Genomic DNA, 12,576 nt, shown 5'->3' on the forward strand with positions numbered 1-12,576 from the left:
CCCCAACTCTTCTTTCACCCCTACTCTCCAACCACCTCACCCGAACTCCTCTGTCTCCCCTACTTTCCAACCCCCCTCACCCCCACTCCTCTTTCACCCCTACCCTCCAACCCCCCTCACCCCAACTCCTCTTTCACCCCTGCTCTCCAACCCCCCTCACCCCAATTCCTCTTTCACCCCTACTCTCCAACCCCTCACCCCAACTCCTCTTTCACCCCTACTCTCCAACTCCCCTCAGCCCAACTCCTCTTTCACCGCTACTCTTCAACCCCACACCCCAATTCCTCTTTCACCCCTACTCTCCATCCCCCTCACCCCAACTCCACTTGCACCCCTACCCTCCAACCCCCCTCACCCCAACTCCTCTTTCACCCCGACTCTCCAACCCCTCACCTCAACTCCTCTATCACAACTACTCTCCAATCCCGTCACCCCAACTCCACGTTCTCCCATACTCTCCAACCCCCCTGACCCCAAATCCTCTTTCACCCTACTCTCCAACCCCCCTCACCCCAACTCCTCTTTCAACCCTACTCTCCAACCATCCCCACCCCAACTCCTCTTTCACCCCTACTCTCGAACCCCCTCACCCCAACTCCTCTTTCATCCCTACTCTCCAACCCCCCTCACCCCAACTCCTCTTTCACCACTGCTCTCCAACACCCCTCACCCCAACTCAACTTTTACCCTTACCCACCAACCCCCCTCACCCTAACTCCTCTTTCAGCCCTCACCCCAGCTCCTCTTTCACCCCTACTCTCCAAACCCCTCACCCCAACTCCTCTTTCACCCCTACTCTCAACCCCCTCACCCCAACGCCCCTTTCTGACCTACTCTCCAAACCCCTCACCCCAAATCCTCTTTAACCCCTACTCTCCAACCCTCTCACCCCAACTCCTCTTTCACCCCTACTCTCCAACCCCCACTCACCCCACCTCCTCTTTCACCCTGACTCTTCAACCCCCTCACCCCATCTTCTCTTTCACCCCTACTCTGCAACCCCCTCACACCAACACCTTTTTCACCGCTACTCTCCAACACCCTCACCCCAACTCCTCTTTCACCAGTACTCTCCAACCCCCCTCACCCAATCTCCTCTTTCGCCCCAACACTCCAACCCCCCTCACCCCAAGTCCTCTTTCACCCCTACTCTCTAACCCCCTCACCCCAACACCTCTTTCACCCCTACTCTCCAACTCCCCTCATCCCAACTCCTCTTTTACCCCTACTCTCCATCCCCCATCACCACAATTCCTCTTTCACCCTTACCCCTCAACCCCCATCACCCCAACTCCTCTTTCACCTCTACTCTCCAACACCCTCACCCCAGCTCCTCTTTCACCCCTGCTCCTAAACCCCCTCACCCCAACTCCTCTTTCACCCATACTCTCCAACCCCCCTCACCCAATCTCCTCTTTCGCCCCAACACTCCAACCCCCCTCACCCCAAGTCCTCTTTCACCCTACTCTCTAACCCCCTCACACCAACACCTTTTTCACCGCTACTCTCCAACACCCTCACCCCAACTCCTCTTTCACCACGACTCTCCAACCCCCTCACCCCAACTCCTCTTTCAGCCCTACTCTCCAACCCCCTCACCCCAACTCCTCTTTCACCCCTACTCTCCACAACCCTCACCCCAACTCCTCTTTCACACTGAATCTCCAACCCCCTCATCCCAACTGCTCTTTCACCCCTACTCGCCAATTCCCCTCACCCCAACTCCTCTTTCACCCCTGCTCTCCAACCCCCCTCACCCCAACTCCTCTTTCACCCCTACTCTCCAACCCCCGTCACCCCAACTCCTCTTTCACCCCTACTCTCCAACACCCGTGACCCAACTCCTCTTTCACCCCTGCTCTCCAACTCCCCTGACCTCAACTCCTCTTTCACCTCTACTCTCCAACCCGCCTCAGCTCAACTCCTCTTCCACCCCTACTCCCCAAACCCCGCACCCAAACTCCCCTTTCACCACTACTCTCCAGCACCCCTCACCCCAACTCCTCTTTCACCCCTACTCTCTAACCCCATCACCCCAACACCTCTTTCACCCCTACTCTCCAAACCCCTCACCCCAATTCCTCTTTCGACCCTACTCTCCAATCCCTCACCCCAGCACCTCTTTCACCCCAACTCTCCAAACCTCCTCACCCCAACTCCTTTCACCCCTACTCTCCAACCCCCTCACCCCAACACCTCTTACACCCCTATTCTCCAACCCCCTCGCCCCAACTCACCTTTCACCCCTACTCTCCAACCCCCTCACCTCAACTCCTCTTTCACCCCTACTCTCCATCCCCCCTCACCCCAACTCCTCTTTCACCCCTACTCTCCAACCCCTCACCCCAACTGCTCTTTCACCCCTACTCTCCAACCCCGCTCACCCCAACTCCTCTTTCACCCCTACTCTCCAACCCCCCTCACCCCAACTCCTCTTTCACCCTTACTCTCCAACCCCCTCACCCCAACTCCTCTTTCACCCATAATCTCCAACCCCCTCACCCCAACTCCTCTTTCACCCCTACTCTCCAACTCCATCACCCCAACTCCTCTTTCACCCCTACCCTCCAACACCCCTCACCCCAACTCCTCCTTCACCCCTACCCTCCAAACCCCCTCATCGCAGCAGCTCGTTCACCCCTACTCTCCAACCCCCCCCACCCCAACTCCTCTTTCTCCCCCTCTCCAACCCACTCACCCCATTTCCTCTTTGAACCCTACTTTCCAACCCCTCTCTCCCCAACTCCTCTTTCACCCCTACTCTCCAACCCTCTCACCCCAACTCCTCTTCCACCCCTACTCTCCAACACCCTCACCCCAACTCCTCTTTCACCACTACTTTCCAACCCTCCTCACCCCAACTCCTCTTTCACCCCTATTCCCCTACCCCCCTCACACCAACTCCTCTCACACCCCTACTCGCCAACCCCCCCTCACCCCAATTCCTCTTTCACCCCTATTATCGATCCCCCTGAGGCCAACTCCTCTTTCACCCCTACTCTCCAAACCCCTCTCCCCAACGCCTCTTTCACCCCTACTCTCCAACACCCCTCAGCCCAACTCCTCCTTCACTCCTACTCTCCAAACCCCTCTCCCCAACGCCTCTTTCACCCTACTCTCCAACACCCCTCAGCCCAACTCCTCTTTCATCCCTACTCTCCAACCCCCTTCACCCCAACTCCTCTTTCACCCCTACTCTCCAACCCTCCTCACCCCAACTCCTCTTTCACCCCTACTCGCCAACACCCCTCACCCCAGCTCCTCTTTCACCCCTACTCTCCTACCCTTCTCACCCCAACTCCTCTTTCACCCCTAATCTCCAAACCCCCTCACCCCAACTCCTCTTTTACCCCTACTCTCCATCCCCATCACCACAATTCCTCTTTCACCCTTACCCCTCAACCCCCATCACCCCAACTCCTCTTTCACCTCTACTCTCCAACCCCCTCACCCCAGCTCCTCTTTCTCCCCTGCTCTTAAACCCCCCTCACCCCAACTCCTCTTTCACCCATACTCTCCAACCCGCCTCACCCAATCTCCTCTTTCGCCGCAACACTCCAACCCCCCTCACCCCAAGTCCTCTTTCACCCCTACTCTCTAACCCCCTCACCCCAACACCTCTTTCACCTCTACTCTCCAACCCCCTCACCCCAACTCCTCTTTTACCCCTACTCTCCATCCCCCATCACCACAATTCCTCTTTCACCCTTACCCCTCAACCCCCATCACCCCAACTCCTCTTTCACCTCTACTCTCCAACCCCCTCACCCCAGCTCCTCTTTCACCCCTGCTCTTAAACCCCCATCACCCCAACTCCTCTTTCACCCATACTCTCCAACCCCCCTCACCCAATCTCCTTTTTCGCCCCAACACTCCAACCCCCCTCACCCCAAGTCCTCTTTCACCCCTACTCTCTAACCCCCTCACCCCAACACCTCTTTCACCCCAACTCTCCAACTCCCCTCACCCCAACCCCTCTTTTACCTCTACTCTCCAACCCCTCACCCCAGCTCCTCTTTCACCCCTATTCTCCTGCCCCCCTCACACCAACTCCTCTTACACCCCTACTCACCAACCCTCCCTCACCCCAATTCCTCTTTCACCCCTACTGTCGATCCCCCTGAGGCCAACTCCTCTTTCACCCCAACTCTCCAAACCCCTCACCCGAACTCCTTTCACCCCTACTCTCCAACACCCCTCAGCCCAACTCCTCCTTCACTCCTACTCTCCAAACCCCTCTCCCCAACGCCTCTTTCACCCCTACTCTCCAACACCCCTCAGCCCAACTCCTCTTTCATCCGTAATCTCCAACCCCCTTCACCCCAACTCCTCTTTCACCCCTACTCTCCAACCCTCCTCACCCCAACTCCTCTTTCACACCTACTCTCCAACAGCCCTCACCCCAGCTCCTCTTTCACCCCTACTCTCCATCCCCCATCACCACAATTCCTCTTTCACCCTTACCCCTCAACCCCCATCACCCCAACTCCTCTTCGCCTCTACTCTCCAACCCCCTCACCCCAGATCCTCTTTCTCCCCTGCTCTTAAACCCCCCTCACCCCAACTCCTCTTTTACCCCTACTCTCCATCCCCCATCACCACAATTCCTCTTTCACCCTTACCCCTCAACCCCCATTACCCCAACTCCTCTTCGCCTCTACTCTCCAACCCCCTCACCCCAGATCCTCTTTCTCCCCTGCTCTTAAACCCCCCTCACCCCAACTCCTCTTTCACCCATACTCTCCAACCCCCCTCACCCAATCTCCTCTTTCGCCCCAACACTCCAACCCCCCTCACCCCAAGTCCTCTTTCACCCCTACTCTCTCAAGCCCTCACCCCAACACCTCTTTCACCCCTACTCTCCAATCCCCTCAGCCCAACTCCTCTTTTACCCCTACTCTCCATCCCCCATCACCACAATTCCTCTTTCACCCTTACCCCTCAACCCCCATCACCCCAACTCCTCTTTCACCTCTACTCTCCAACCCCCTCACCCCAGCTCCTCTTTCACCCCTGCTCTTAAACCCCCCTCACCCCAACTCCTCTTTCACCCATACTCTCCACCCCCCCCTCACCCAATATCCTCTTTCGCCCCAACACTCCAACCCCCCTCACCCCAAGCCCTCTTTCGCCCCTACTCTCTAACCCCCTCACCCCAACACCTCTTTCACCCCTACTCTCCAACCCCCCTCACCCCAACTCCTCTTTTACCTCTACTCTTCAACCCCTCACCCCAACTCCTCTTTCACCCCTACTCTCCAACCCCCCTCATCCCAACTCCTCTTTCACCCCTACTCTCCATCCCCCCTCACCCCAACTCCTCTTTCACCCCTACTCTCCAACCCCCTCACCCCAACTCCACTTTCACCCCTACTCTCCAACCCCCCTCACCCCAACTACACTTTCACCCCTACTCTCCAACCCCCCTCACCCCAACTCCTCTTTCACCCCTACTCGCCAACCCCCCTCACCCCAACTCCTCTTTTGCCCCTACTCTCCAACCTCCTCACCCAACTCCTCTTCCAGCCCTACTCTCCAACTCCCTCACCCCTACTCCTCTTTCACCCCTACTCTCCAACCCCCTCACCCCAACTCCTCTTTCTCCCCTACTCTCCAACCCTCTCACCCCAACTCCTCTTTCACCCCTACTCTCCAACCCCCTCACCCCAACTCCTCTTTCACCCCTACTCTCCAACCCCCCTCACCCCAATTCCTCTTTCACCCCTACCCTCCAACCCCCCTCACCCCAACTCCTCTTTCACCCCTGCTCTCCAACCTCCTCACCCCAACTCCTCTTTCACTCCTACTCACTAACCCCCCTCACCCCAACTCCTCTTTCGCCACTACTCTCCAACCCCCAGACCCGAACTCCTCTTTCACCCCTACTCTCCAACCCCCCTCACCCCAACTCCTCTTTCACCTATACTCTCCAACCCCTCACCCCAACTCCTCTTTATTCCCAACTCTCCAACCCCCCTCACCCCAACTCCTCTTTCACCCCTACTCTCCAACCCCCCTCACCCCAACTCCTCTTTCACCCCTACTCTCCAACCCCCCTCACCCCAACTCCTCCTTCACTCCTACTCACTAACCCCCCTCACCCCAACTCCTCTTTCGCCCCTACTCTCCAACCACCACACCCGAACTCCTCTTCCACCCCTACTCTCCAACCCCCTCACCCCAACTCCTCTTTCACCCCGACTGTCCAACCCCCTCACCCCAACTCCTCTTTCACCCTACTCTCCAACCCCCCTCACCCCAACTCCTCTTTCAACCCTACTCTCCAACGCCCCTCACCCCATCTCCTCTTTCACCCCTGCTCTCCAACCCCCTCACCCCAACTCCTCTTTCACCCCAACTCTCCAACTCCCCTCACCCCAACTCCTCTTTCACCCCTACTCTCCAACCCCCTCACCCGCACTCCTCTTTCACCCCTACTCTCCAACCCCCTCACCCCAACTCCTCTTTCACCCCTACTCTCCAACCCCCTCACCCCAACTCCTCCTTCACCCCTACTCTCCAACCCCCTCACCCCAACTCCTCTTTCACCCCAACTCTCCAACCCCCTCACCCCAACTCCTCTTTCACACCTACTCTCCAATCCCACTCACCCTAACTCCTCTTTCACACCTACTCTCCAACCCCCCTCACCCCAACTCCTCTTTCACCCCTACTCTCCAACCCCCCTCTCCCCAACTCCTCTTTCACCCCTACTCGCCAACCCCCTCACCCCAACTCCTCTTTCACCCCTACTCTCCAACCCCCTTACCCCAACTCCTCTTTCACCCCTACCCTCCAACACCCTCACGCCAACTCCTCTTTCACCCTACACTCCAACCCTCCTCAGCCCAACTCCTCTTTCACCCCTACTCTCCATCCCCCTCACCCCAACTCCTCTTTCACCCCTAGCCTCCAACACCCCTCACCCCAACTCCTCTTTCACCCCTACTCTCCATCCCCTCTTTCCAACAGCTCGTTCACCCCTGCTCTCCAACCCCCCTCACCCCAACTCCTCTTTCACCCCTACTCTCCAACCCCTCACCCCAACTCCTCTTTCACCCCTACTCTCCAACCCCCCTCACCCCAACTCCTCTTTCACCCCTACTCTCCAACCCCTCACCCCAACTCCTCTTTCACTGCTACTCTCCATCCCCCTCACTCCAACTCCTCTTTCACCCCAAGTCTCCAACCCACTCACCCCAACCCCTCTTTCATCCCTACTCTCCAACCCCCCTCTCCCCAACTCCTCTTTCACCCCTACTCGCCAACCCCCTCACCCCAACTCCTCTTTCACCCCTACTCTCCAACCCCCTCACCCCAACTCCTCTTTCACCCCTACTCTCCAACCCCCCTCACCCCAACTCCTCTTTCACCCCTACTCTCCATCCCCCCTCACCCCAACTCCTCTTTCACCCCTACTCTCCAACCCCCTCACCCCAACTCCACTTTCACCCCTACTCTCCAACCCCCCTCACCCCAACTACTCTTTCACCCCTACTCTCCAACCCCCCTCACCCCAACTCCTCTTTCACCCCTACTCGCCAACCCCCCTCACCCCAACTCCTCTTTTGCCCCTACTCTCCAACCTCCTCACCCAACTCCTCTTCCAGCCCTACTCTCCAACTCCCTCACCCCTACTCCTCTTTCACCCCTACTCTCCAACCCCCTCACCCCAACTGCTCTTTCTCCCCTACTCTCCAACCCTCTCACCCCAACTCCTCTTTCACCCCTACTCTCCAACCCCCCTCACCCCAACTCCTCTTTCACCCCTACTCTCCAACCCCCCTCACCCCAATTCCTCTTTCACCCCTACCCTCCAACCCCCCTCACCCCAACTCCTCTTTCACCCCTGCTCTCCAACCTCCTCACCCCAACTCCTCTTTCACTCCTACTCACTAACCCCCCTCACCCCAACTCCTCTTTCGCCACTACTCTCCAACCCCCAGACCCGAACTCCTCTTTCACCCCTACTCTCCAACCCCCCTCACCCCAACTCCTCTTTCACCTATACTCTCCAACCCCTCACCCCAACTCCTCTTTATTCCCAACTCTCCAACCCCCCTCACCCCAACTCCTCTTTCACCCCTACTCTCCAACCCCCCTCACCCCAACTCCTCTTTCACCGCTACTCTCCAACCCCCCTCACCCCAGCTCCTCCTTCACTCCTACTCACTAACCCCCCTCAGCCCAACTCCTCTTTCGCCCCTACTCTCCAACCGCCACACCTGAACTCCTCTTCCACCCCTACTCTCCAACCCCCTCACCCCAACTCCTCTTTCACCCCGACTGTCCAACCCCCTCACCCCAACTCCTCTTTCACCCTACTCTCCAACCCCCCTCACCCCAACTCCTCTTTCAACCCTACTCTCCAACCCCCCTCACCCCATCTCCTCTTTCACCCCTGCTCTCCAACCCCCTCACCCCAACTCCTCTTTCACCCCAACTCTCCAACTCCCCTCACCCCAACTCCTCTTTCACCCCTACTCTCCAACCCCCTCACCCGAACTCCTCTTTCACCCCTACTCTCCAACCCCCTCACCCCAACTCCTCTTTCACCCCTACTCTCCAACCCCCTCACCCCAACTCCTCTTTCACCCCAACTCTCCAACCCCCTCACCCCAACTCCTCTTTCACACCTACTCTCCAATCCCACTCACCCTAACTCCTCTTTCACACCTACTCTCCAACCCCCCTCACCCCAACTCCTCTTTCACCCCTACTCTCCAACCCCCCTCTCCCCAACTCCTCTTTCACCCCTACTCGCCAACCCCCTCACCCCAACTCCTCTTTCACCCCTACTCTCCAACCCCCTTACCCCAACTCCTCTTTCACCCCTACCCTCCAACACCCTCACGCCAACTCCTCTTTCAACCTACACTCCAACCCTCCTCAGCCCAACTCCTCTTTCACCCCTACTCTCCATCCCCCTCACCCCAACTCCTCTTTCACCCCTAGCCTCCAACACCCCTCACCCCAACTCCTCTTTCACCCCTACTCTCCATCCCCTCTTTCCAACAGCTCGTTCACCCCTGCTCTCCAACCCCCCTCACCCCAACTCCTCTTTCACCCCTACTCTCCAACCCCTCACCCCAACTCCTCTTTCACCCCTACTCTCCAACCCCCCTCACCCCAACTCCTCTTTCACCCCTACTCTCCAACCCCTCACCCCAACTCCTCTTTCACTGCTACTCTCCATCCCCCTCACCCCAACTCCTCTTTCACCCCAAGTCTGCATCCCACTCACCCCAACCCCTCTTTCATCCCTACTCTCCAACCCCCCTCTCCCCAACTCCTCTTTCACCCCTACTCGCCAACCCCCTCACCCCAACTCCTCTTTCACCCCTACTCTCCAACCCCCTCACCCCAACTCCTCTTTCACCCCTACCCTCCAACACCCTCACGCCAACTCCTCTTTCACCCTACTCTCCAACCCTCCTCTGCCCAACTCCTCTTTCACCCCTACTCTCCAACCCCCTCACCCCAACTCCTCTTTCACCCCTACTCTCCATCCCCCCCTCACCCCAACTCCTCTTTCACCCCTACTCTCCAACCCCCCCTCACCCCAACTCCCCTTCCACTCCTACTCTCCAACCATTCTCTCGTCTTCCATTGACTTCACTGTGATGGAAACTGACAGTTGTAACCTGTGAGAATGTATAAGATATTTACAAATGATTCTAGAGGTTCTTTGAGTTGGGATCTTTCTTTATTCTGTCCACTCGAGGAGTGTGATAACAGACTTTATCCTGTGAATATATAGCTGGAGTAATGGGTCATTATGTGTTTACTTGTTCATCTTGTTGACACTAAAAATTGAGTCCTGTGCTTTCAGACACCAGATAATCAAGCTCACAACAACAGATTATCTTTTATTAACTTTATTAACGGCACTGCAAAGGTACAGACAGAGTATAGTTACCCGATCCGGAGAACAGAGATAATACAGTGGATACAGAGCTCTCTTCTCCCCAGGTCTGTTCTAACAAGCTGTGACTACACTGGCGATATTTATATTTAACTTGTTTACTACATTATTGACCTGGCCCTGCCCAAACCATAACCAGAAGGATATCTGTCATTGTTCTGACTGTGACCACAAGGCTGTGTCACTATCACACACACACACCGTTTCCTTGTTTCACATCTCCATACACAGACCATCTCTTTACACATCCCCTTTCTACACAATTGCAGCCGACATGAGCAAAGACATGAGGCTCATTAAAAGACACACTCATTTCATGACAGCAAAGGTTACACTGGGACAAATGTTCAGTTAATTTCCATTACAGGCAAAATCATCTTCTTCTTAGGCAGTTCCTCGGAACCGAGGATGACTTGCTTCCACACTAACAATGAGTTCTCAGGTAACTGATGAGTCCAATGCGGGACCTACAGTCTCTGTCACAGGTGGGGCAGACAGTGGTTGAAGGGGCGGGTGGGTGTGGTGCTTGGGTTGACGTGCACTTGTTCTGCTGTTTGCGCTTGGCTTCCGCTTGCTCCCGGCGAAGAGACTCGAGGTACTCGGCGCCTTCCCGGATGCTTCTCCTCCACTTTGAGCGGTCCAGGGCCAGGGATTCCCAGGTGTCAGTGGGGATGTTGCACTTTTTCAAGGAGGCTTTAAAGGTGTCCTTGAAGCATTTCCTCTTATCACCTGGGGCTCTCTTGCCGTGTCGGAGCTCCGAGTAGAGCGCTTGTTTTGGGAATCTTGTATCAGACATGCGGACGATGTGACCCATCTATCGAAGCTGATCGAGCGCGGTCAAAGCTTCGATGCTGGGGATGTTGGCCTGAGCGAGAACACTGACGTTGGTGCGCCTATCCTGCCAATTGATTTGCAGGATCTTGCGGAGGCAGCATTGGTGGTACCTCTCCAGTGCTTTGGAGGTGCCTGCTGTACATGGTCCATGTCTCTGAAGTATATAGGAGAATGGGTATTAGTACTGCTCTGTAGACCATGAGCTTGGTGCCGGGTTTGAGGTCCTGGTCTTCATAAACTCTCTTCCTCAGGTGACCAAAGGCTGCACTGGCACACTGAAGGCGGTGTTGGACTTCGTCATCGATATCTGCTGTTGATGACAGTAGGCTCCCAAGGTATGGAAAGTGGTCCACGTTGTCCAAGGCCTCATTGTGGATTTTGATAATCAGGAGGCAGTATTGTGTGGCGGAGGCAGGTTGGTAGAGGACATTTATCTTACGGATGTTTAGTGTAAGGCCTTTGCTCTCGTTCGCTTTGGTGAAGGTGTTGGTGATGGTTTGGAGTGCGACCAGCAAGTGTGCGCAGACACAAGTGTCGTCTGCATAGTGTAATTCAATGACAGGGGATGGTACGACCTTGGATCTGGACTGGAGGCGATGGAGATTGAACAGTTTCCCGTTTGTTCTGTAGATTAGCTCCACACCAGCGGGGAGCTTACTGAGGGTGAGATGGAGCATTGCAGCAAGGAAGACCGAGAAGAGTGTTGATGCGATGACACAGCCTTGCTTGACCCCGGTCCGTATGCAAAATGGGTCTGTGGTGGATCCGTTGGTCAGGAGCATGGCTTGCATGTCGTTGTGAAGCATGGTGACAAACTTTTGAGGGCAGCCGAATTGGAGGAGGACACTCCATAATCCCTCATGGTTGACAGTGCCGAAGGCCTTTGTGAGGTCAAAGGCGGCCATGTACAGCGGTTGGTGCTGTTCCTTGTATTTCTCTTGTAATTGGCGTGCGGTGAAGATCATGACCATTGTGCCCCTTAGTGGGCAGAATCCGCATTGCGACTCTGGGAGGAGCTCTTTAGCCACTGGGAGAAGGCGATTGAGGAGGATTCTTGCGATGACATTTCCTGTGGAAGACAGCAGGGAAACTCCCCTGTAATTACTGCAATCGGACTTGTCACCTTTCTTAATGATGGTCACTATTACAGCCTCTCTGAGATTTGACAATTGCAGCCAACTTGAGCAATGACATGAGGCTTATTAAAAGACACACGCATTTCATGACAGCAAAGGTTACACTGGGACAAATCTTCAGATATTTTCCATTGCAGGCAAAATGCAGAGCGGTCCAGCAGCACATGGCACCTTAACAGAGTCTCATCGACCTACAATATAGAGCTGGAGGATTGGGTCATGATCTGTTTACTTGTTCATCTCTTGTTAAATATATTTTCTGAGTGCATTTAAATTTAAACCAGGTTCTGAGGCATGATGCTCTCTTCACACATCAAAGGTGAGAGAGATGCTGTGGGGCACACACTAAGTCCAGTAGCTGAAAGTGATTAACAAACTGGGTTTGTGTTTAGTGATCCCGGGCGTGTTACCGATACCTTCCCTGGATACCAAGGCTAGGAGAGGCACTCTGGAAGGTAAGGGGAGCTGGGTCTTGTCCATGAGAGTAACCAAAGGTATGAGAACTGAAATAGTCTCGAGCTAGAAAGGAGAACAGGCCCTAAAATGGAGCAGTCGGTAACAGGACATCAATTAGTCTCTTATCTTGGAGGAAACAAATACTCGACACACTGTGTTTGAAACAATGCCAATTTATTTGGCATTGATCCAGAATATTAATCTCCAGCCCAGTTATAGGGTTAT

The sequence above is a fragment of the Somniosus microcephalus genome, chromosome 4 (assembly GCF_052327205.1).
Source record: "Somniosus microcephalus isolate GS21.2 chromosome 4, FLI_Smic_1.0, whole genome shotgun sequence".
Lineage (NCBI taxonomy): Eukaryota > Metazoa > Chordata > Chondrichthyes > Squaliformes > Somniosidae > Somniosus > Somniosus microcephalus.